Here is a 23559-nt window from a genome sequence, read left to right on the forward strand (position 1 = left end):
AATCAAGTGAGAAAAATAATCTCCCTCTCTCTCCTTATAACCGTCCAACAAGAGGAGAAAAGAGAGGAAGATTTTTTCTTCTCTTTTTTTTTATTCCAAACCGAGAATACCAAAAATAAGGAGAGAATATCTTCTTATTTTAGGTAGTTATTAAAATGTATAAAATGTGTATATTTATCAATTGTCAATTATGTCAACACGTATTTAATAAGTCCACACACAACAGCTTGTAGTCGATATATTAATACCGGTCTGTAATTATTTATTATGACAATTTCGTATAATATATACATTAACTATAAATATCACATATTTATAATTTGCTAATTTAAATATAACCGTTTACGTTTAATTACGAATTAACATCTTAATTCATTTAAGCTAACATTATATACATTAATTAAATATAACAGTTTATATTCAATTTACGAATTAACAATTAATTCGTCTCAACTAATATTATTTAATTGTATTAAATAACCGTCTCATCATCACATTGACTAACCTTTTAGTCAAATACATGGACTAACCTTTTAGTCATATAAGGCATCAATGTGATTATATTTTCATACAATCACATCTCTCAAACACAACCTTTAGGTGTGACTTTTAGGGACCAGTTGATCACCACCATCAGTATGATAATAACGTCAAACTTCTAGCAAGCCAACCGTTATTAATAAACGTTAATCAACTGATAAAATACTAAGTATACCCTTGTGAACAAATAAGAGATTTATATACGTTATCACACTAACTGTGGAGGACACAAGCTCCAACACTGAACACCACATAACATGTCTATAAGTATTAACGATCAATGTTATAGTAACCTTAACCATAATATCAACTCTAGATGCGAGGTTATAGTAACCTCGACTATAACTTCAACATATATAACTTGAAGTTATACCTACCTCAACTATAACCTTGACACGAACCTCAAAGTTATACTAGTTCCAATCATAACCTTGAGCCATAATCTCAGGGTTACGTTAGTCTCAGTTATAACCTTAAAAACTCGTACTTCAATGTTATAGTAGCTTCAGCCATAACCTTGAATCATATTTCCAAGGTTATACGTCAATCAGCCGTAACTTGAGTAACAACCCAAAGTTGTACTAACTTCAGCTATAACACTCGAATCATCATCAAGGTTATACTAGCTTTGGCTATAACTTCGGAGAGCACTCTTGGCCGCCTATCATGCCGCCACTAGGGTTTATTCGTAAACCCTAATTGCGCTCATGACACCCATAATAAACATAAAAATGATATACGATATATAACTAAAGCATTAAAACATATACAAACATGCGAAGACATAATCAATTAGATAATAAACAATCAAACATGTACCAATCATACAAATCAATCATTAAATCAGATTAATTATATCAATTGGCATAAACCAAATTAAAAGAGAAACACCTAGTTACCTTTTTAGCAATTAATGAAAACATCGATAAATAAAACGACCAACATAGCCTTGTCTCCAACACGTGTAAACATCCCGAAAAGTGACACAAAATAAAAGCACAGACCGAAACCCTTGAAAACGTCATGAAAGACAATTCTTCTTCTTCACCCATTAAAATAAGAGATCATAAAGGTAGGTATAAAGGTCCATACAAATAATTTCCAATAAAATATTTGGAGATGAATATGAAGTAGAGGTAAAAGCAAGGATTGTGGAAATATGATTTGTGTATGAGGTTGGAGATAGAAAAGATATTCAACAATGCAGTCAAAGGCAAAAAAGAAGAACAAAAGAAAGAAAGAGAGAAGAAGTGGCGTGCGGAATTTACGCGTAGAAAAAAATAGAGCAACCTAGTTGCTAGCTTAAGGTTTTATATTTATAAGGGGATTAACTAATGGGTTTTGGGTCCATTAGCTCATACAATGGATTATCTTATTACAAATCAGGTTGGACCACATTAAAACGCAATGAGGCCTTATAATAGAAAAGTAGCTATTATATTAAAATAGTCAAATCGTGCACGGACATTTTAACCCTTCCAAAATTAGATTAAAATGAGAAATAATAAAATAGAGAATGAAATCGATAAATATAAATATTTCCAAAATACTTTATTAAATTCCGAAATAATTAATTTAATAAGAAACTTTTATAATAAAATATTATTATAAAATACGGGGTGTTACAATCCAACCCCCTAAAAAGAAGTTTCGTCCTCGAAACTTCAATTTCAAAGATAAGATCAAAAGACGGTAAGAATTACAAGTGATTATCAACCAAAGTAATCTCGGAATCCTAACCGCTGCGCACTCTGATTCATATCAACAAGCTTAAACCAAAGAAAAGATCCTAAATCATCAATGTTATTGTTATTTTCACACACTCTACAATCTCAAAAGCCACATCAAACTTATACCATCAAAGTCCATAAAGATCAGTAAGCCAACATCTAGTCCTCATATTTCAAACACATATCTAACTACCATTAACCACCATTAAACAACATGTGATACCTCTCATTATCCTTATGAACTTATTACTATTACTCCAAGTCCAGATAACTCTCAACAACTACTTCAATTCCCGCTTACTATTCACCACAAAATTTAACATCAGTTGAAGTCTCAAACAGATAATATCTAAACAAAGAACATCTTTCGAATGAGAAAACTCTTTCACTTACGAGTGCCATTAAAATCACTCCTACTCTAATATCCTCAAAGCGAGTAGTGCAAACTACCAATCACAATTCTCAAGCATCGAAAAGTTTAATATAAAATCTCGACGATTCTCGATATGTACTTAGTATCCAATGTCATCAATCTCAAACCTCAAAATTCAACTGAACTGTCAAAATCCTATCCAACCTCAATCTCGTGGCAACATCATCAGTTGCACTCACAAGACCCAATCGTTCCCTTTGGAAACATATGACCACGACTTTCCTAAGCACCTAAGGAGCCACATAACTTTAGCTAAGCTAGTACCTATTGTACTACAACATACCTGCCATCGATAACACATTTCCATCAAAGCGTAATCATATCACCATATAAATCTTATCCCATGTGCTCATATAATAACCAAGCTTATAACCGCAATTTTTAGTTACAGTTTACTATCCATGAATATCATCTCAGCATCACAAATCCACCATAAGACTATATGAATCTATGTCCTTTAATTAATCACTCATACAGTTTAAATGAAACATCTTTAACCCCAGATAGAACAAACAAACATCTATGTATCCTCAATGTAAAAACATCCTCAAACTTTCAGAGCTCAATATAACACCTTTAATACTCCTTCTACAAAACTCTATACGTTCTGCCACTTCATACCTAAATACAACTATGTCACTATGTTATCAACCTCAAATAACCAAACATCAAACTCAAGGATCTAACATCGCTCGCCAAAGGATCCAAGATTCGACTACGAGATGATCACAAGTAGCTCTAAAGAGATTTCAAACATTTTCAAGTTACCATGAAAGAATAAATAACTTGCAAACCAAAACAAAACATTGCCGTGCAATACCACAAGGCAAAGAGCACGTAGCTTTAGAAAGTATAAGCTCAGAGAAAAATCAATGTAAAAGGATAATTATAAAAGTTCAAAGAAGAAGGAACTGGAGTTGAAATAAAGAGCAAGTAGAGAGCAACGATAGATGAAACGGACAGAGGACCAAGATAAGAAACCTTTGGTTCGAAGGTTCAAACAAAAGAGGTATGTTTAACATGTGCAAGGATGACAAGAATAAGCGACTCCAAAAAAAACAAGTTTATCTACCCGAAAACGATACCTTAGGATAAAATAAATAAAGCTGATAACCAGGGTTTTACAATTCTCGTACAATCATCACTTAAGGTATCAACATCTCATAACATCCTTACATCATTTCTCCATAAAACCTCAGGACCAACAAATCTCTATATAACTGCGCCTTTACAAACATTATACCCTCCTCAGATTATCAACTTATCTCAAACCCTTTAACTCTCAAGATCTTCAACTCTCAAGATCTTAAACTCTCAAGACATCCAACTCTCAAGTCCTTCCACTCTCAAAAACCTCATCTAATCACACTTAACTAATTCATCCATAATAATCTTTATACCCTCAAAAACGAACACCACGATACATTATAATCCTCGTCAACATGGCCTCTCACTAAGGAAACGCTAAAACACTATAACATTAACATCTCACAAGTTCATAAATTACTGTTTGTCTCTCTCAAACAATCCTTTAAAATGTATGATCAGTAAACAACTCCTCAATGGATAAATTATAAAATCTTTCATAACTCACTAACTGCCAAAAACGATTTTTACTCCTCAAATACGGTATTCCAATAAAGGCGAGCATAGTCTCCAAAATTCCCAACGTGCTCAATCATTACTCCACAATAACTCTCAATCAATTTCCATTATTCTATTCTCGATCCATAAGTAACTCACATAACTTTTCCAATAACACAAGGCAAAGTCCAATAATTGTAACCATTAAGAGCATAAGCCACGATATTCCCAAATAATATCATAAGATGAATCTACTCATTATGTCTCTCACTTCTTTTGAAACTATGAAACTACAACCATACATCTTATGCCACATATCATCACCCTCTAACATCAATAAGGATTTCCTCAAATACATAAAAGAACTCAACACCTATAATCCCAAAGGAAACATCATCTTAACAACCTCTATTCCCAAAGTAAACATTATATCTATAACCTCTAATCCCAAAGTAAACTTCTTCGTTACCAAACTCATAATAATAAACGCTCTTTTCTTTCATACTTGAACATCCCTAACCACAATCAATCCTAACTTATTACCACAAGATCAAAACCACAAGAGGATCAACTTCAAAATCACCTCAAATAAGGACAACACCACCAAATGATCCAAAAGGATGAAAGTACGATAAGAGTAAATCTCAGGTTATCAAGGATTAAAAATTTTGACCGACATATAACCAAAATGCACGACACGTAACATGAAAAAGACATTTTTAAAATTGATCGTTTTTAAAATCAACAAAGCATGCTCGAAAAAGTCATAAATGAACAACACATTATACAACTAATGACAAAACAAAACATCAAGTCATAATGACACAATACATAAACAAAACATTTAATACAATTAATAACAATACGGGATATTAAGGCATAAATAAGCAAGTGCATAAACAAACAAATACATGAATAAAACATGTAATACAATTAACAATGTTGCGAAGCATTAAGGCATAAAAGTAAGTACATGAACAAAATATGTAATACAATTAATAAATATATGAAACATTAAGGCATAAACAAACAAATCCTTAATTATTTCTATCCCATTTACTCCCACTCATTTACTAAGTCAGTTTATTTTAGTTATTAACTACGCGAGAGTTGGGAGCGTCTTCGCTCTGATACCAACTGTAACAACCCGGATTATAAAACAAAGGAAAAACGTATATTTAAAAGAATTATCAGATTATAACAATGACAAAAGGATCAAGGTGGCGGAAACACATGACCAATCCGGTTCACTACTAAATCCAAAACCAACTAATATATTATTCAAAGGTTCTTAAAACATAAAGCAAACTCCTATTTTATTATTAAACTCGCTTCGCACATTCCCGAAGCAAGCATCAACCAGTCAGCAACAATCTGAACAACCTGAGAATGGGGGTCGACAATCAGTCGGGAGTAACTAGATGCTCTCCCAGTCATGTTTACAACAATTGAATATAACCAACGATCAATAACAATTGAAATGTAAACCAGTAACATGTGAGACCATCTATACTCATGAAAACCCAACATAGCTCACCATGACTTAATCAATCTTAAACGGATGTAAACATGCAAACCTAGACCATATACAACCACTAGACCATGAACACTTACAAGACGAGTAGCGACAAACGATCCACAACAACCTAAGGCACAAAACTAGCATTAAAGCATAGCAAACATGGTGACACAAAATCCACAGCAATAGAAGGCATAAATCTAGCAACAAAGCATAGCGAATAGAGCGAACGCCCGTTAGAGCGTATAACCACTGCCTCTAACTTGCCAGAGCGTATAACCACTGCCTCTAGCTGATGGAGCGTATAACCACTGCCTCCATCGGCACGGAGCGTATAACCACTGCCTCCACGGTACTATGTATAACGTATAACCACTGCCTATATGTCTAAGACCTGGCCAGACTCTCGGTGCAATAACTGTACACCGAACGACACTCGGGGAACAGAGCGTATAACCACTGCCTCTGCCCAATCCCGAACATAGACCAAATAAATCCCGCATCAACGGGTGGCTTTGGTTCATTCCGATAGCACATAACCGTAACTACCGTAATCTATTCAAACTAGCCAACAAACAAATCCACAGTATAACCGACTGTACCAACATGTGTGAATAACATCACAACTCAACACATAGGATAGTATAACTGACCATCCTACTTATCATATGAATAAGAGTAACCAAAGATATATGCAAACATAGTGTCATATAATATAACTGAACACCACATAACATGTCTACAAGTATTAACGATCAATGTTATAGTAACCTTAACCATAACATCAACTCTAGATGCGAGGTTATAGTAACCTCGACTATAACTTCAACATATATAACTTGAAGTTATAACTACCTCAACTATAACCTTGACACGAACCTCAAAGTTATACTAGTTCCAATCATAACCTTGAGCCATAATCTCAGGGTTACGTTAGTCTCAGTTATAACCTTAACTCGTACTTCAATGTTATAGTAGCTTCAGCCATAACCTTGAATCATATTTCCAAGGTTATACGGTAAACAGCCGTAACTTGAGTAACAGCCCAAAGTTGTACTAACTTCAGCTATAACACTCGAATCATCATCAAGGTTATACTAGCTTTAGCTATAACTTTGGAGAGCACTCTTGGCCGCCTATCATGCCGCCACTAAGGTTTATTCGTTAACACTAATTGCGCTCATGACACCCATAATAAACATATAAACGACGTACGATATATAATTAAAGCATTAAAACATATACAAGCATGCGAAAACATAATTAATCATGATAATAAACAATCAAACATGTACTAATCATACAAATCAATCATTAAATCACATTAATTACATCAATTGACATAAACACAATTAAAAGAGAAACACCTAGTTACCTTTTTAGCAATTAATGAAAACCTCCATAAATAAAACGACCAACATAGCCTTGTCTCCAACACGTGTAAACATCCCGAAAAGTGACACAAAATAAAAGCACAGACCGAAACTCTTGAAAACGCCATGAAAGGCTATTCTTCTTCTTCACCCATTAAAATAAGAGACCATAAAAGTAGGTATAAAGGTCCATACAAATAATTTCCAATAAAATATTTGGAGATGAATATGAAGTAGAGGTAAGAGCAAGGACTGTGAAAATATAATTTGTGTATGAGGTTGGAAACAGAAAAGATATTCAACAATGTTGTCAAAGGCAGAAAAGAAGAACAAAAGATTGAAAGAGGGAAGAAGTGGCGTGCGGAATTCACGCGTAGAAAAGAATAGAGCAACCTTGTTGCTAGCTTAGGGTTTTATATTAATAAGGGGATTAACTAATGGGCTGTGAGTCCATTAGCTCATACAATGGATTATCTGATTACAAATCAGGTTGGACCATACTAAAACGTAAGGAGGCCTTATAATAGAAAAGTAGCTATTATATTAAAATAGTCAAATCGTGCACGGACATTTTAACCCTTCCAAACTTAGATTAAAATGAGAAATAATAAAATAGAGAATGAAATTGATAAATATAAATATTTCAAAAATACATTATTAAATTCCGAAATAATTAATTTAATAAGAAACTTTTATAATAAAATATTATTATAAAATACGGGGTGTTACAACGTGAGAAGACAAAGAAGGAGTTCAAGCAAGTAATGATGGCTTCGTGTTGGGGATATCTTGACTCAGAAGATGATGAAGGATCTGAAGATGATGAAGTAGCAAATCTTTGTCTCAGCAGCGTCAGTCTTGACCTAATCTCTGACAGCGACAATGATAGCTCGGATTCTCACTCAGATTACTGCTTTCTAGGAGAATCAGATGAAGATGGCGATGATGAGGTTAGTTATCTTGAACTCAAAAAGCGTGTTAAGAAACTATCTAGAAATGCCCTAATTGAATTCTTTGAGCAATCCCTCGACAAATGTCATGAACATGATATGGAACTAAAGGATCTAAAAGAACAGATTCTTGATATTGCTGAGGAGAATCATATTCTAAAGGCAAAAGCTAAGAAGTTGAAATCAAAAGTTACGGCTAATAAAGCCACAGCATTTGATTCTTCTAATGCTGAGAAGAAGGAACTAGAGTTTCTCCTAAAGCTTAATATTAAGCACCTTCAAGCCAAAGTTATAGCTAATGAAGCTATAACTTTAGAACTTAGAAAAGCCAAAGAACTTTTAGAGTCTAAAGCCACATCTAATGAAGCTGTGATTTTAGATAAAAAGAAAGAGATAGATTCTCTCACAAAGCAATTGATGGAATCTAAAACTAACATGATCAATGTTAAGAAAAAACATTCGGATGTTGTATTCATTCTTAACAAAAGGTTCCAAGACTTTCGTGACAATTTCAAGAAGAATAATGACGTAGATCACACGAAATGTCTTGAGGAGATCACAACCCTGAAGGACTTACTTCTACATGCTAGGAAAGTCCATGATAAGTAGGAAGGTAGCACAAAATTCCTAAACTTCCTAATTGAACAACCTGACAATAATATGAAGATGGGTTTAGGACATGAGTGCTACAGCCGTAAAGATCACTTTAAATGCAAATCAACACCTTCTGATCACGATTTCAGGAAACGAAAATATGCAGATCTCCTTGAATATCTAATTTGCAATTACTATGGTCATACGGGTCATATCCAAGACAATTGTGTCAAACGTGTACATGATATACGAAAAAATACCGGATTTGTTAAAACGGTTGACACAACAGTCGAGGATGATGAATCCCCTATAGAAGAACCTAACGAAGTGAGGAACACTAACTTTCGGTTGTTCTACGACATGGAGTTTGATTACACCAAAAAAAACCTTGCACCTCACAAACTCCTTGTCGACCTAAACACAAGGAGACCAGATATGTGAGACCCATTGAATTCCCTAGACCCAGAACTCCTCCTAAACGAGTCTACCCTAGGTTTAGAAATATGATTGTTAGACAAGTTTGGATACGAAAGGATTTGGTATATAAAGTAACTAATCATAAAGGACCCAACTTAGCTTGGGTACCTAAAAACTGTATCTAATCCTTTTGCAGGTAATGGTGAAAGAAAGCAACCAATGGTATCTTGACACTGGATGCTCAAGACACATGGCTGGAGATGAGAATTTGTTTCTTTCACTTAAACCGTTCAATAGAGGAAAGGTAACATTTGGGGATGACAAGAAGGGCAAAGTGATTGGTGTGGGCAAAATTGGAATTTCTAAATCACACGCAATCAGTGATGTTTATCTAGTTGATGGTCTCGAGCATAATCTACTTAGCATATCTCAAGTATGCGACAAAGGTAACAAGGTTGTATTTCACGCAAATGTTTGTCGCATTATAATTGAAGGTACAAGTAGCATTAATTTTGAAGTCCATAGAAAACGAAATGTGTATATGGTAGATTTAAACGCTGTGCCTACTAACTCTTTTTCGTACATGAAAGTTACACTTGATGATCCTTGTTTATGGCACAAACGTTTTGGTCACATTAGCTCACCTATTTTGACTAAACTCAAAAAATGGGACTTGGTTGAAGGACTACCTAAAATCAGGTTCGATCAAGAAAAGATGTGTGACACTTGTGCTCGATGCAAACATGTGAGATCATAGTTCAAGCCTAAAAGAGTGGTAAGCATGAATCAAGACCCGGATTTAGTACACATGGACTTGTATGGTCCCATGAAGGTAAGGAGTAGAGGAAGATCCAGGTATGTCTTTGCTCTCGTTGATGACTACTCAAGGTATGTATGACCTATCTTTCTTCATTCAAAAGATGAGACTTTTGATGAATTTTTTTGTCGTATGAAACTTGTTCAAAATAAATACAAGACTAACCTTCTCTCTATTCGTACGGATCATGGCACCGAATTTGACAATCAAGCTTTTATAGAATATTGTAGAGTTAATGGTGTAGGACATAACTTTTTTGCACCACGAACTCCTCAACAAAACGGTGTCGTTGAACGTATGAATAGAACACTAGAAGATATGGCTCGTACAATGCTCTTATGTAGTGGCCTACCTCGTAATTTTTGGGCTGAAGCCATTGTACTTCATGTTATATTCATAATCGTGCTATGATAAGACCTATCCTAAAGAAAACTCCTTATGAACATCTAAGAGGTCGTAAGCCTAATATCTCTCATCTTCGTTGTTTTGGGAGTAAGTTTTTTGTTCATAACAACAGTAAGAATAGGTTAAGTAAGTTCGACCCTAGAAGTGATGAGGCTATTTTTATATGTTATTCGGATCATAGCAAGGCTTATAAGGTCTTCAATAAAAGAACACTTTGTATTGAAGAAAGTATTCATGTTATTTTTGATAAAGATAACGTGTTCGATAAGCTCTTATAGGATGAGGAAGAAGACATGGATGAACTTGATTTTCGTCTCTCCAGAAATGATCCTCCAGAATTGGAAACTGAGGATAATGAGATTGAAGGAACAAATGATGAGCTTGATCATTCTTCAAATGACAAAAAGAAGAAAACTAAAGTTATAGTTGATGATACTATAACTTTGTCTCAAGATAAGGATCCTCAATCCAATGTTATAGATGATGTTACTATAACATTGAATCCAAATCAAGATAATGAGTTTGAAGTTATACCTGACTCAACTACGACACCAGGATTGGATTCAAGGGGAACATTCTTAAACTCTGAGTCAAATGAAGTTGGATCAAGTTCAAATACTGAAGAACCTAGTGCTTCAACAAAAGGGAAATACAAGAGTTCACACCCTATGGAAAGCATCCTTGGTAATATTAAAAAGGGTGTTCAAACGTGAAGATCCTTGAACAATTTCTGCTCCTTCTATTCGTTTTTATCAACAATCGAACCTACAAATATTAAGGAAGCTCTCGCAGAATCAGATTGGATTATCGCTATGCAAGAAGAGCTCCAACAATTCGAACGGAACAAACTCTGGCATTTAGTTCCTAGACCCAAGGATCGATCTGTAATTGGAACCAGATGGGTGTTTAGAAATAAACTAGATGATACTAGGGTCATAGTTCGAAATAAGGCAAGATTTGTGGCACAAGGTCATAATCAACAAGAAGGAATAGATTATGACGAGACCTTTGCACCCGTTGCTCGTCTTGAAGCTATTAGACTTTTGATAGCATTCGCAGCTCATAAAGGAATGAAACTCTTCCAAATGGATGTCAAGACCGCGTTTCTAAATGGGTATCTACAAGAAGAAGTCTTCGTAGAACAACCTCCTGGATTTAAGGATAACAAATTTGAAGACCATGTCTTTAAATTAGACAAGGCCTTATATGGATTGAAGCAAGCACCAAGGGCCTGGTATGACAAATTATCGAAATTTCTACTTGACAGTGGGTTTAAGAGAGGATCGGTGGATAGAACCCTATTCCTAAAATCCGAGGATTCAGACCTTCTGGTTGTTCAAATCTACGTCGACGATATTATTTTTGGATCAACCAACCACAATCTGTGCAAGTATTTTTCGGAGTTGATGACTTCCGAATTTGAGATGAGTATGATGGGAGAATTGAAATTCTTCCTAGGTCTACAAATTCAACAAACTGAGGAAGGCATCAAGATACATCAACATAAATATATTAAGGATTTAATTAGAAAGTTTAGAATGGGAAATTCACATGCTATATATGTCTACACCAATGGTCGCAGACAAGAAATTAACTTTAGATGAAGACGGTAAGTCAGTTGATGAAACAACTTACCGAGGAATGATTTGGTCATTGCTATATTTAACTGCAAGTAGACCGGAAATCATGTTTAGTGTATGCGTTTGTGCGAGATATCAAACATATCATAAAGAATCGTATATGACGGCTGTAAAAAGGATCTTACGATATGTTATTGGGACGTCCAAACTATATCTATGGTATCCTATAGAATGCCATTTCAACCTGGTGGGATATTCAGATGCCGATTACGCTGGATGTTCCTTAGACAGAAAAAGTACGTCAGGTATCGCCACATTTGTTGGACCTTGTATTATTACTTGGGGTTCCAAGAAGCAGAATTCAGTTGCCCTTTCAACAGCAGAAGCCGAATATATTACAACAGGACTGGTATGTACTTAATTACTTTGGCTTAAGCAACAGTTATGTGATTATGGTGTTAATGTAGGTTGCATTCCTATTTTATGCGATAATAAGAGTGCTATTATTATATCCAAAAACCCCGGTAGCATTCGCGTACCAAGCACATTGAAATTAGACACCATTTTATATGTGACCATTTTGAAAAAGAGAATATAAAACTCGAATTTTGTAGTACTGAAAAACAATGAGCAGGCATTTTCACAAAGTCTTTAGCTAGAGGACGTTTTGAGACTTTACGGTTGGAAATTGGTTCAATTGGTGGCACCTAAACTTCTATAAATGTTTAATCTCTCAATGATTGATTAGTATGAGATAAGATTGTATGACTGTGTTCGTATATTTCGTTGCATGAATATTTACGTTTTATAGAAATTTATTTATCGTATATATTCTGTCTGTATTAAAGTTTTTATGGTCCATACAAACTTATTCTCTTATTAAATTTAGATACACCAAATCTCTCATTTACCAAATTTTCTAAAAAATCTTTTCTACAATTCCTTTATACCATATCTCGTCCAATATTTATTATGCATCATATTTGCCATATCTATACAAAATCTTTTATACACTGTTTTCCTAATTTGTGTAAACAACAAACTCCCTAAACCTACCCTAGATTCCCACCTATACCCTATATCTACACCCCTAAACCGTGTGCCTTGGTCAAACTCTCATAACTTGCATTCACTTTTTTACTTTACCATATTTACACACCATCTCCATCATCATCATCAATCAATTTCTCAACCATGTCTCCTCCACATGCAACCACTCGTTCTTCAACCCGAACCCAACACCAACAACGACTATGCAATCAACCACAACCACCATCATCCCATCAACCCATTTCCTCTACCTTCACTCCAACAACCCAACATCCATCATCACCACCCTCCTTGTTTCACGGCCGGGATGAGACGGTTTCTGAGGGAAAAAGGCGTCGGTTAAATAAGGGGAAGAATAAGGTTGTAGTTGAAGATGTCGAGGACGATAATGAACCTGACGTTGTTATTAGGGATGGGATTTCGAGGACTCTGTTTCGAGAGCCTTCAAAGAGCGTAACCAAAGCCGGTTTGAACCGTGTTCGCATGACAAAGAGCGAAAGCATCTTGGTTTCTCGGGTTTTACAATACTCTATTCATGGTGTAAGGTATTATCCTAAATCTTGGTTGTCTCAAATTCCGTCTTTAAAATTTTTTGTGGATTTTCTTGATTTCCAAGGGTGGAATGATGTTAGTCGGTTCTCGGGTCCTACTTACCCGATTGAGGTTGTTCAGTTTTTTGCTTCGGTGAAAGTTAAAGGGGGAGTGTTGCATACAGTCGTCAATGGTGTCGACATCACTGTCACCATTGCCGATTTTTGCTCTGCCTTCAAGGTTCTTCATGATGGAACCGAAATTAATCCGAGTCAAGAATGGTCTATTGTGGGTGATGATCAACAATTGATTATTAAGAGGTATTTAGATGTGGTTGCTTCCGAAGATAACAACATCTTGGTTCGTCCTCTCTCTCCCAAACTTAAGTTCTTTTTTAACTTTTTATGGAACACAATCGTTTCGGGAAGGGGAGGACGGGACAAGGTGTCGAGCTATGAAGCTATTATTTTGTATTGATGGTTAGACGGTCGGAAAGTGAGTTTGGCTAGTCTTGTGTTTAATCGAAATGTTCAAACTAGCATTACCATCACTAAGGAGAAGCATTGTACTACTCTTGATCTCCCTGACGGTATGTGGATTTCGAGATTGTTGGAAATTAATCTGGTTGTAAGCCGGGAAAGTTATGGTGTGAGTCCTAAGAACGGTATGTGTGACCGTGTTATAAAATTGATGGGGCTCGGTTTTGATGGACCCGAGTTGGTATTTTCAAAGAGTAATGATAAGGGTGTCAATGAGGTTGGAATGGCGGCTATGTAAGCGAAATTGGACGCTTTTATGGGGTCTATTATGGCCAAATTAGAGGAGCAAACCACGGCCTTGGCTACGGTTGTGTCTAGTGTTGGGCAGCCGGGGTCTTCTATTGACGGTGTGAGTGCTTGGGTTTGTGCTTAGATGGAAGCCATCAACACTAGGATTGAGGGTTTAGAAAGGGGTTTGGTGACTATCCGTGAGGAAGTCTTTGAACTTGGTTATCGTCTTTCCTTTATTACTAGTCAAGGAGGTGCTTTGGTGAAAGACGGGAAGGCTATGAAGACGGATGTAGATACCCAGTATCTACTGAGAATCCAACAAACACCCGATGATTATCGGACTACAACATGTTTTGGAATCGCGGCGTTTGATCGACAATTTGTGTACAACTTTACGTCGGAAAACTTAAAACGATTTCGAAAATAAAATATTTCAAAACATTTCAAAAATACCCGGAGTGTTTAATGCACGACGACGGGGTCGCAATGACACTAACTAGAGTCAAAACCGACACCGGACCAAAAACCGACACAAAAATTCAAATCCCGACTCCAACAACGAGTCAAACCGAGTCAACCACCAAAAACAAAACATTTCAAACCTTCTACCTTAAGTTTTCCCGGATTTATGTTTGGTCAAGTACCAAACATATGACTACAAAACCTAGGATAGAACAAATCATGATTGCGTTTGTGTGAAAGCGAAAACACACCTCGAAGACCCGCGACGTGGCTCGCGCCTCTTTGAGCAGCCCAGGTGGCCACGTCGCTCAAAACTCACACAACCACTCATTTCCCTATAAAAACCCCTCAAATGCCCCCATTTGAGAGTTACGCGAGCGTCCGCCCCCTCTTTTCTCCATTAAAATTCTCGACTCGACTTCTTAAGTCACAATCCGACGCGTGTTTACGACCTACCGATCGTAAGTACAAGTCTTACACATTGTTTGGTACCGTCATCGTGCATTAAATCACTTGACCGACCACTTCGACCACTACACCGTCACTAATCTTAAAACACTCTTTTCACTTACCAAAACGGTTTTAAACCGAGTTTTTTCCGACCAAACGAGTTGTTACACTTACGTCGGTCACTCGCCATAACCAAACATGTAAGTATGAGGGTGTAAAAATCCTCTTTTATCATGTTTTCATTTGTTTCATGACTTTAACATGCTAAAACATGCATAACATGAACCAAAACATGGGATAAACGAGCCAAAACTGATTTTTGGCCTGAGACAGAATCCCCTTGGTTCGCCGGCTTGCTCGCGCCTAAATGGGGTGTTCAGGTCAGAGATCAACCGTGTTTGTTCTCGTCTTTCCCCTTTAATTCATTTTCATATTTGTAATCGGTTTTTACCATTTCAAATATTTTCAAACCCTTTTTATTTTATTTCATTTGTTTTAACCATAAAACATTTTTCACCCTTGGTTCCTCATACCATGACGGTTAAATCCGTGTTTCGGTGATAATATTTGGTTAATAACATTTAAAAGGTATTTTTAGCCTTTTATTTTATTTTTGGGTGGTATTTTAAAGCCTTTCATCATTTCTTTACATTTTCAAAATAAACATATTTGTCACCAACACAAAGTCATCCTTGGTTCTACATACCATGCCGGATTTTAACCCGGGTACGATGATGAGTATCGACTAATTATATTCAAATGAACTTAAAACAATTAGTTCATATTTATTTTCAAAACTATTCATGTCAAGTTTGTCAAAGTCGAACCCGACACCGAATATTATCAAAATAATGATGATTATTCGAGTCTAGTTCTTCAAATCAACAAATGCGGTCTAAACTACCCTTCCAAATCAAATCGGGTTCAAATACCCATTTCTCAACACGTTTTATAACGTTTTAAAATGGTCAGAACATGACATATAACCGTAGGCTGACCTGCGCCTCAAGCAGGCCTTTTCTTTCTCATTTTCAGAACCAGGGGAGGCCCCTTTACACCGCCGGCTGGCTCGCGCCTCATGTAGCCGTCTGGTACAGGGCCTGTTCCCTTTTCAGCATTAGCCTAGGACGATCCCGACTCCGGTTTGCCCGGATATTGGACGGATCAGATGACTATTTGCTTATTCAAAATCACATTTGCAAAATGCCTTACTAAGACAAATGGATCACGTTATGCACCCTAAACCTAATACGGTAAATGGATGTTTAATTTCCGTCTTGCATGAAAATCAATCATTAATCCAACTCGACATCTTATACTTGATACATGTATTAAATCAACCGACTTATAAAGCTCTCACATGTTAGGTTTAAATTATTGGATGCGCATTTATGCATTTAAACCGTTTTATTAACTTTTGCATTCAACCAACCAAGATCGATCAGTAGAGGCCACTACCGCGGGCGGGATTGGGTGTCTGATTAAAGGGCTTCCCAATACATACCTTCACCTCTTACTCGGAAACTTTGGATAGTGGACGACCTTATCCAGGGCGTACGAGAGTCATTCTAGAGATAGGATGCTAAAGAGGGACGATTTCCTTATCTTTAGTACCTATGTCAAACGCTGCTTTGTGCTTCGATTTGACTGAGGTATAAAGTGGAATTCGAACGGGTTCCAGGCATCCCACAAATGCTTGGTGGCGAATCCGAACATCTCTAATCGTTTCGAGACCCTTACTGAGACGAAACCGACCGACCTAAAACGATCCGGTCGAAAGCATTTTTACGCCGCCGAGCGTGGCTTTCAAAAGACCACTGCATGTCCACAGATTGGCCTGGCATGCAGGTGGCCCGCGACTACGGACCGGTAGGTGGCCCAAATCCACAGACCGAGACGTGGCCCATGTCCACAGTTTGGCGACTCCGCTGGGGAAAACTAGTACACTTGTGTCTTTGTGATCCCTAGATGGCGAGACTCGAACGAGGTCTTGGTTGGAATGCATTAATTGATATTACGGTCACGGTCGGATTCCTTGTCCGGGCCCACAACCTAACCCTTTTAGACCAATTGGCTCGTCTCGTGGGCGTGAGTTTTCTCATCCCCGCGTTTCGAATCCCGATTGAGTCAAGCATACCATTGACGTTACACATTTCTGTTTCGTCAAAGAGCTTTCATCACTTTCGAGCACGAGGCTAGAGCACCCTCCTTACACATTTTGTTTGGAATGGTATCCCTCTCGCAAATCGGGGTTTGATTACTTGGTGTGTAACCCACCCTCTTAAGCCAAAACCTGTGTCAGCATAATGCATAATATAATGAACTGTGAGTGCTTATGTGCTACTTGATCATAAGTCCTTCCGTGTCATTTTCAAAGTTTCAAAAAATCACCCTTTTGCGCCGTTATAATGGCCGTTTCAAACCTCGGTCTTTTGCCGACCGTTGCATCGCCTTTCTAGGCCGTCGTAATGTCGATTTTCAAACCCGGTTTTTATAACTATTTCAACACGCCTTTCTAGGCCGTCGTAATGACGATTTTCAAACCCGGTTTTTATAACCATTTCAACACGCCTTTCTATGCCGTCGTAATGACGATTTTCAAACCCGGTTTTTTATAACCATTTCAACACGCCTTTCTAGGCCGTCGTAATGACGATTTTCAAACCCGGTTTTTATAACCATTTCAAATCGCCTTTCTAGGCCGTCGTAATGACAATTTTCAAACTCGGTTTTTCACAACCATTTCAAATCACCTTTTTACGCCGTTATGATCGCCGCGTCTAGACGCGGATTTTAACCCGTTTCGCGCCGACAATGGCTCTTTCATAACCCGAGGAAAGCGCACACCCTTTTCTTGAGACACTTTCGGGATCCCGAGGACCATGCACCGTCCCCGAGACCTCTTCAAACATTTCAAACCCGATTTTCAAAACATACAATTTTGAATTTCAAAACCGTCTTGGGAAACAATACACTGTTTTCCGAGCCGACTCAAACTCAAAACCGTCTTTTGCAAATAAACTTAAGACAACCCTTTCAACTGATCAACTTGCGGAGATCTCTATCTTCGGAAGCCGCCCATTAAAGCGACGAATGAATCTTTTTGAAAATTTCTATTTTCGAAAACTTCAGTCCATCACTCCAATTCCGCTTCGTGTCTATCGAGTCGAAGCAAACGTACTTATGGGTCTTTACTTATGAGTCGTCTCACCACGAGACCCGTCCAATGGTGTCACGCCGTTATGTTGGACTTGTGTCAAAAGTTCGGTCAACACCGTCATGTCATAAATTGAGTCAGCACCGAGGAACCACACGCAGTCACCGTCGTCTTGTTGAGTCTGATCTTTGTCTCGTCCTTTGCGTTGTCTGCGTTCAGTCTTTGAACCGTGTCGGATTGATTTATAATGTGAGCCGTTTTCTGCCTCAGAGCCATGGCCCCGTCTTCAACTTCGTCTGTCAACAACAACAACAATGATAACAACAGAGATGTCACGACTGATCAGCTAGCCAGCCTGCTTACTGCTCTTAAGGTCACCCTGGATAGCGTCGAGACCCGTATCGACGCCCTGGAAAACAAAGAAACTGGAGAACATAATACTCCACCTCTGACTGAAACTGAGAAGAGGCTAAAGCTCTTCGAAGAATAACAACTCCTAGCCCGGGGTAAAAATATCCATCTTGAGAACAACCGAAGGTTCGAACCTGTTGGGGATCAATTACCCAACAACTTTACCCTAACCGATGTGCCCAAGTTCAAAGGAGTTGAGGACCCGCTCAATCATATCCGTGCCTTCAAAGACTACATGGCCAATAAAGGGGTCAAACAGGAACTTTTCACCCGGATCTTTCCGTCCTCTTTGGAACCAATCCCTCGCCAGTGGTACTACTCCCTTGATCCGAAAAACCTTACTCCGACAATGTTGAAATCCAAGCCAATACCCGTACTCTTGAGGTTCTAACCCAAAACGATAAGGAAGGGTTAACCGAGTTCTTAACCCGTTGGAGGAGGGTGAGTACTCAATTGGTCAGTAAACCGAGTGAATCAACTACCCACACCAGGACGGATTGCTCCCGCGACCATTCTGGCATGCACCCCACAATAATCAACACCACAATAATCAACCCCACAAAAACTACCCCCACAAAAATTACCCTCACAAGAATATCCCTCCCAAAAACTACTCACCAAGAAATACCCCTCCAAGGTGCCTTCGAGATCCTGAAATCAACGGCATCTAGAGAGACGACGTTAAAGATGTCTACCTGGTCCCAGAGAAAGAGAAACGGGCGAAAGAGATCGGTCACCTTACCCGGTCCGGACGCCCCTATCAGAACCCGAACAATGGAACGGTCATTCCAACGATGAATGACCAAGTCATCCCAGAAGTAGACACTCAACCGAGGGCTCCTGAGAATTCAATCCTCAAACAGCTTCAGAAGGCAAAAGCCGAAATCTCAATCTGGCAACTGATCGCAACGTCCTCAAACAGGCTTTGCTACAGGCCTTGGGAAAACTGACCGTGCCCTCCACCTCTTCTCCTGAAGAAATAGTGGCACATATGACAAGGGATGCCCCTGATTTGAACAACCCGGTCGTCTTCTCAGACGAATATATCCCTCCCTTCGGAGCCAATCATAACCTTGCCCTGTACATTACCGTACAATGTCTCCAGAAGAACGTACCCATGGTCCTTGTGGATGATGGATCCACGGTGAATGTCATTCCCCTCAAGACTGCTCACAAGCTGGGTATTAAGGAAGTTGATTTGGTCCCAACGAACCAAGGAGTGCGCGCCTACGATGGCACTCATCGCAAGGTCGCGGGGCTCATCACTCTGACCGTCGCAACCGGACCGCTGGAAAGACAAACCAGTTTTCAGGTGGTCGACATCGACGCCTCCTTCAATATGCTCCTAGGACGTCCCTGGATCCACGCCGTCAAGGCAGTTACCTCAACTCTCCACCAGAAGATCAGGGTCCCCTTCAATGGGAAAACAATCACAATTCCTGCTTCCCCGATCAAAGCCGTCATGAGAAAGGGAGTAGCCTCCCAAGCCATTGAGGAGAATGATAACGAAATGTGGGGATTCCAAGCTGTGAATGCCATAACTGATGAATCAACACCCTTTGATTGTGACCCGTTTGCCAACCTCACAGTCAACTGTATCATGATGCGCCAGGGTTACTTCCCGGGCTTACCCTTCAATCCATTGAAGGGCACCTTGCCTCCCTTGAAACAGGCTAAGGTCTCCAACATGCCCTTTGGACTGGGATATGAACCTACCGATGAAGATATCCAGGAGATGAACCTTCTAATTCGAAAACGCAAGAAGCATGGAGTTATCCTCCGTCCCTATCATCTGACCCTTAATGGATACTTTGTCCCCGAGGGAGAGTCCGAGCTCTACCATGGCTTTCCGGAGCCGATCTATGACTTTGTGGCCAACACTAGGTACCCGGGTGTGGAAGTCTTCCAGGACTGCTACTTCATCCCTGACAACGCCGAAACTGCATCAACCGAATCTAAGCCGTCGTCATGCTTTGATGGACAAGCTGTCACTCTCCTCTTTGGGGAAGATAACATCAAACACCTCAATTATGAGGACATTATCAACATCGCCCTGAAGGACAATCAATTTGATCCAACCGCCTTGATCTTCGACACTGACCCGGAGAAAGCTACACAGGGCAAGAGGAAAACCGTCAAGTGGACCGATCGCCAAGGCCGCATTCTCAAAATCACAACTGGAGAGGGCCCTATGTTCAAGAAGGGAAGCGAAGAAGAATCTGAATCTGAGTCTGAGTCAGAGTTAGAGTCTGTCGTAGCTCCTAACACTCCTGATGTCCCAGTTAAGGTCCTCTTCCCACTGTTCTATCACAAAGTCGTCGCTGATTCAGAGGCTGATTCTACCAGGATCACCCCCACTCCCATGAAAGGTGACAACCTGGAGCCTATTCCAGGGGCCACCTCCTCTTCTGTGTCGCCTCTGACTGACCACGAGATATCTGTTCTCTCCGAGCTTTTCGCTCGTGTCAACTTAATGAACGCTAAGTTTGCTTATGACTCGTCTCAATTTAACTGCAATGCAATTCTGAATGACTACGAGGAATTTGACTTGAGTGACTACCCACCTCACCTAGCCAAAGAACTTGAAAAACGAGAAACCAGAACCCCCATCATTGAGGAGACCGAACCTTTTAACGTAGGAACCGACAATATACCTCAAGAACTTAGGATAGGGACAACCCTGGACCCCTCGGAAAGACAACAGTTCATTGATATCCTCCACGAATACAAGGACATATTTGCCTGGTCCTACAGAGATATGCCTGGGATTGACAGGGAAATTGCAGAGCACCGGATACCTATTAAACCCGGAGCCAAACCGGTGAAGCAGAAGCTATGCCGGATGCGTCCTGAATGGGCCCTAAAAATTAAGGAAGAAGTGGATAAACAATTCAAGGCTGGATTCATCAAAGTGTCTGAATACTCTGACTGGGTGGTGGTCGGACTCACTTGGAGGTTTAGTTATCGGTACTTGTCGTTAGGAGCACCTAGACCAAAACACAATTTATAACTTCACAAACAACTCTACAATTAGTAAAGAGACAAGTAAAGGTCGGATCCCAAGGGACGGGAATTGAGATGAGATTTTCTATTGCGACTAGCGGTGTCTAAGGGTGTCACAATTTGAGGTTTGAATAGAAGATCACTAAACTAAATGGCAATAAAAGTAAGCAAGCAAGATGATTAAAAAGGGATGTAAACAATTGATAAAAGGCACTAGGGTGTCATGGGGTCATAGGGGATTCATGGGAATTGATTATACAAACATATTCTCAAATTATAAGCAAGCAATTATTGTTGTGATGGATCGAGTTGGTTTATATCTTACAATCTTAGGAAAGTTTGGGTCCCGGAGCCGAATCGATTAGATTGTACAACATCTACAAGTCGACTTAATCTTCCCTACTCAACTATATGCATGGTCTAATGAGACTCGAGTTGGTTTATGTCTTACAAGTCTCATTGAAAAGATAGGTAATGGGTAAAAAATGCAAGGATTCATAGGCTCGCATTTCATCAAACATAACATGTGCATAAGTTGAGATCACAACAAGCAAGCAAATAAACTATGAAAACATATTAATTTAAGCATGAATCATCCCCCATGTTGGTTTCCCCTAATTACCCATTAACCCTAGCTAAGGAAACTACTCACTCATTATCATGTTGAACATGCTAGCAAGGTTGTCAATCATACCAACAAAGTGAAACATGATGAATAAATGAAGATAATTAACAATAATTAAAAAGGGATAAAGAGAATTATACCTACTAATGATTCCAATAATAAAGCAAAGAATAATAGAAGTACTTGATGCTTGATTGGAAGGTTGTCAATCTCCCAATAATTACCCAAATAATCTTCAATTACCCAAAATAGAGGATGAACAAAAGAGAGATTAAGGAAATGAAAGTTGTATTAAAACTTGATTGAATGTTGATTACAAGATTAAAGAGAGATTTGATTGATATTAACTACACTAAAGATTGCTAAAAAGAACATACTCTTCTAATTAGACTAATGGGGTATTTATAGTGGGGATTAGTTACATAAATTAGGGTTTACTAAGGGCTAAAATGACGATTAAGTCCTTAAGGAATCGCCGGTCTCTAGGGAGACTCCGGTCTCCTTTTCGCCGGTGTTAGAAAAAGATGCGCATCCTTTCTTGAAGCTTGTAGAAGACGAAATAGCTGTAAGGGAATCCGGGCGTCCAGGGCACGGGACGGTCGGATTTGGGTGTTTCTGGACGGGCGTCTAGAAGGGGAAGACGCTCGGATTCTGGGCGTTTTGGACGGGCGTCTTGTGGAGGAAGACGCTCGGATTGTGGCTGCTGGACGGGCGTCTTTGGGACAATCCGCTCGGATTGTCTTACAGCTTCCTTCGTTCTTCTTTTCTTCCTTTTTCTTCATAAAATCCTTGAGGATTTCCTCGGGGATGCAAGGATCTTTTCTCATCATTGCCCATCTACTATAGTATGTACAAAGGCCTTCTAATCTTGTTTCTCCTTGATGCTTGGTCATTGAATTCAATCAATTTAGCTTCATTTTGCCATGAAAATGCAAGGTTTGAACTCCTTTCCTACCAAGGACACAAAACCTCAAAGAATATGCAAAACAAAGAACTAAAGACAATAAATTACCTAAATATGCACTAAAAAGCATGGGAACAAGGCTAACTCGGGGACTAAATATGCTCTAATTATGGTCACATCAAATATCCCCAAACCGAACCTTTGCTCGCCCCGAGTAAAGAGGTTACAAAGACTAGGACCATTATTTAAACTAA

This window comes from Silene latifolia, chromosome 1 (assembly GCF_048544455.1).
Source record: "Silene latifolia isolate original U9 population chromosome 1, ASM4854445v1, whole genome shotgun sequence".
Classification (NCBI taxonomy): domain Eukaryota; kingdom Viridiplantae; phylum Streptophyta; class Magnoliopsida; order Caryophyllales; family Caryophyllaceae; genus Silene; species Silene latifolia.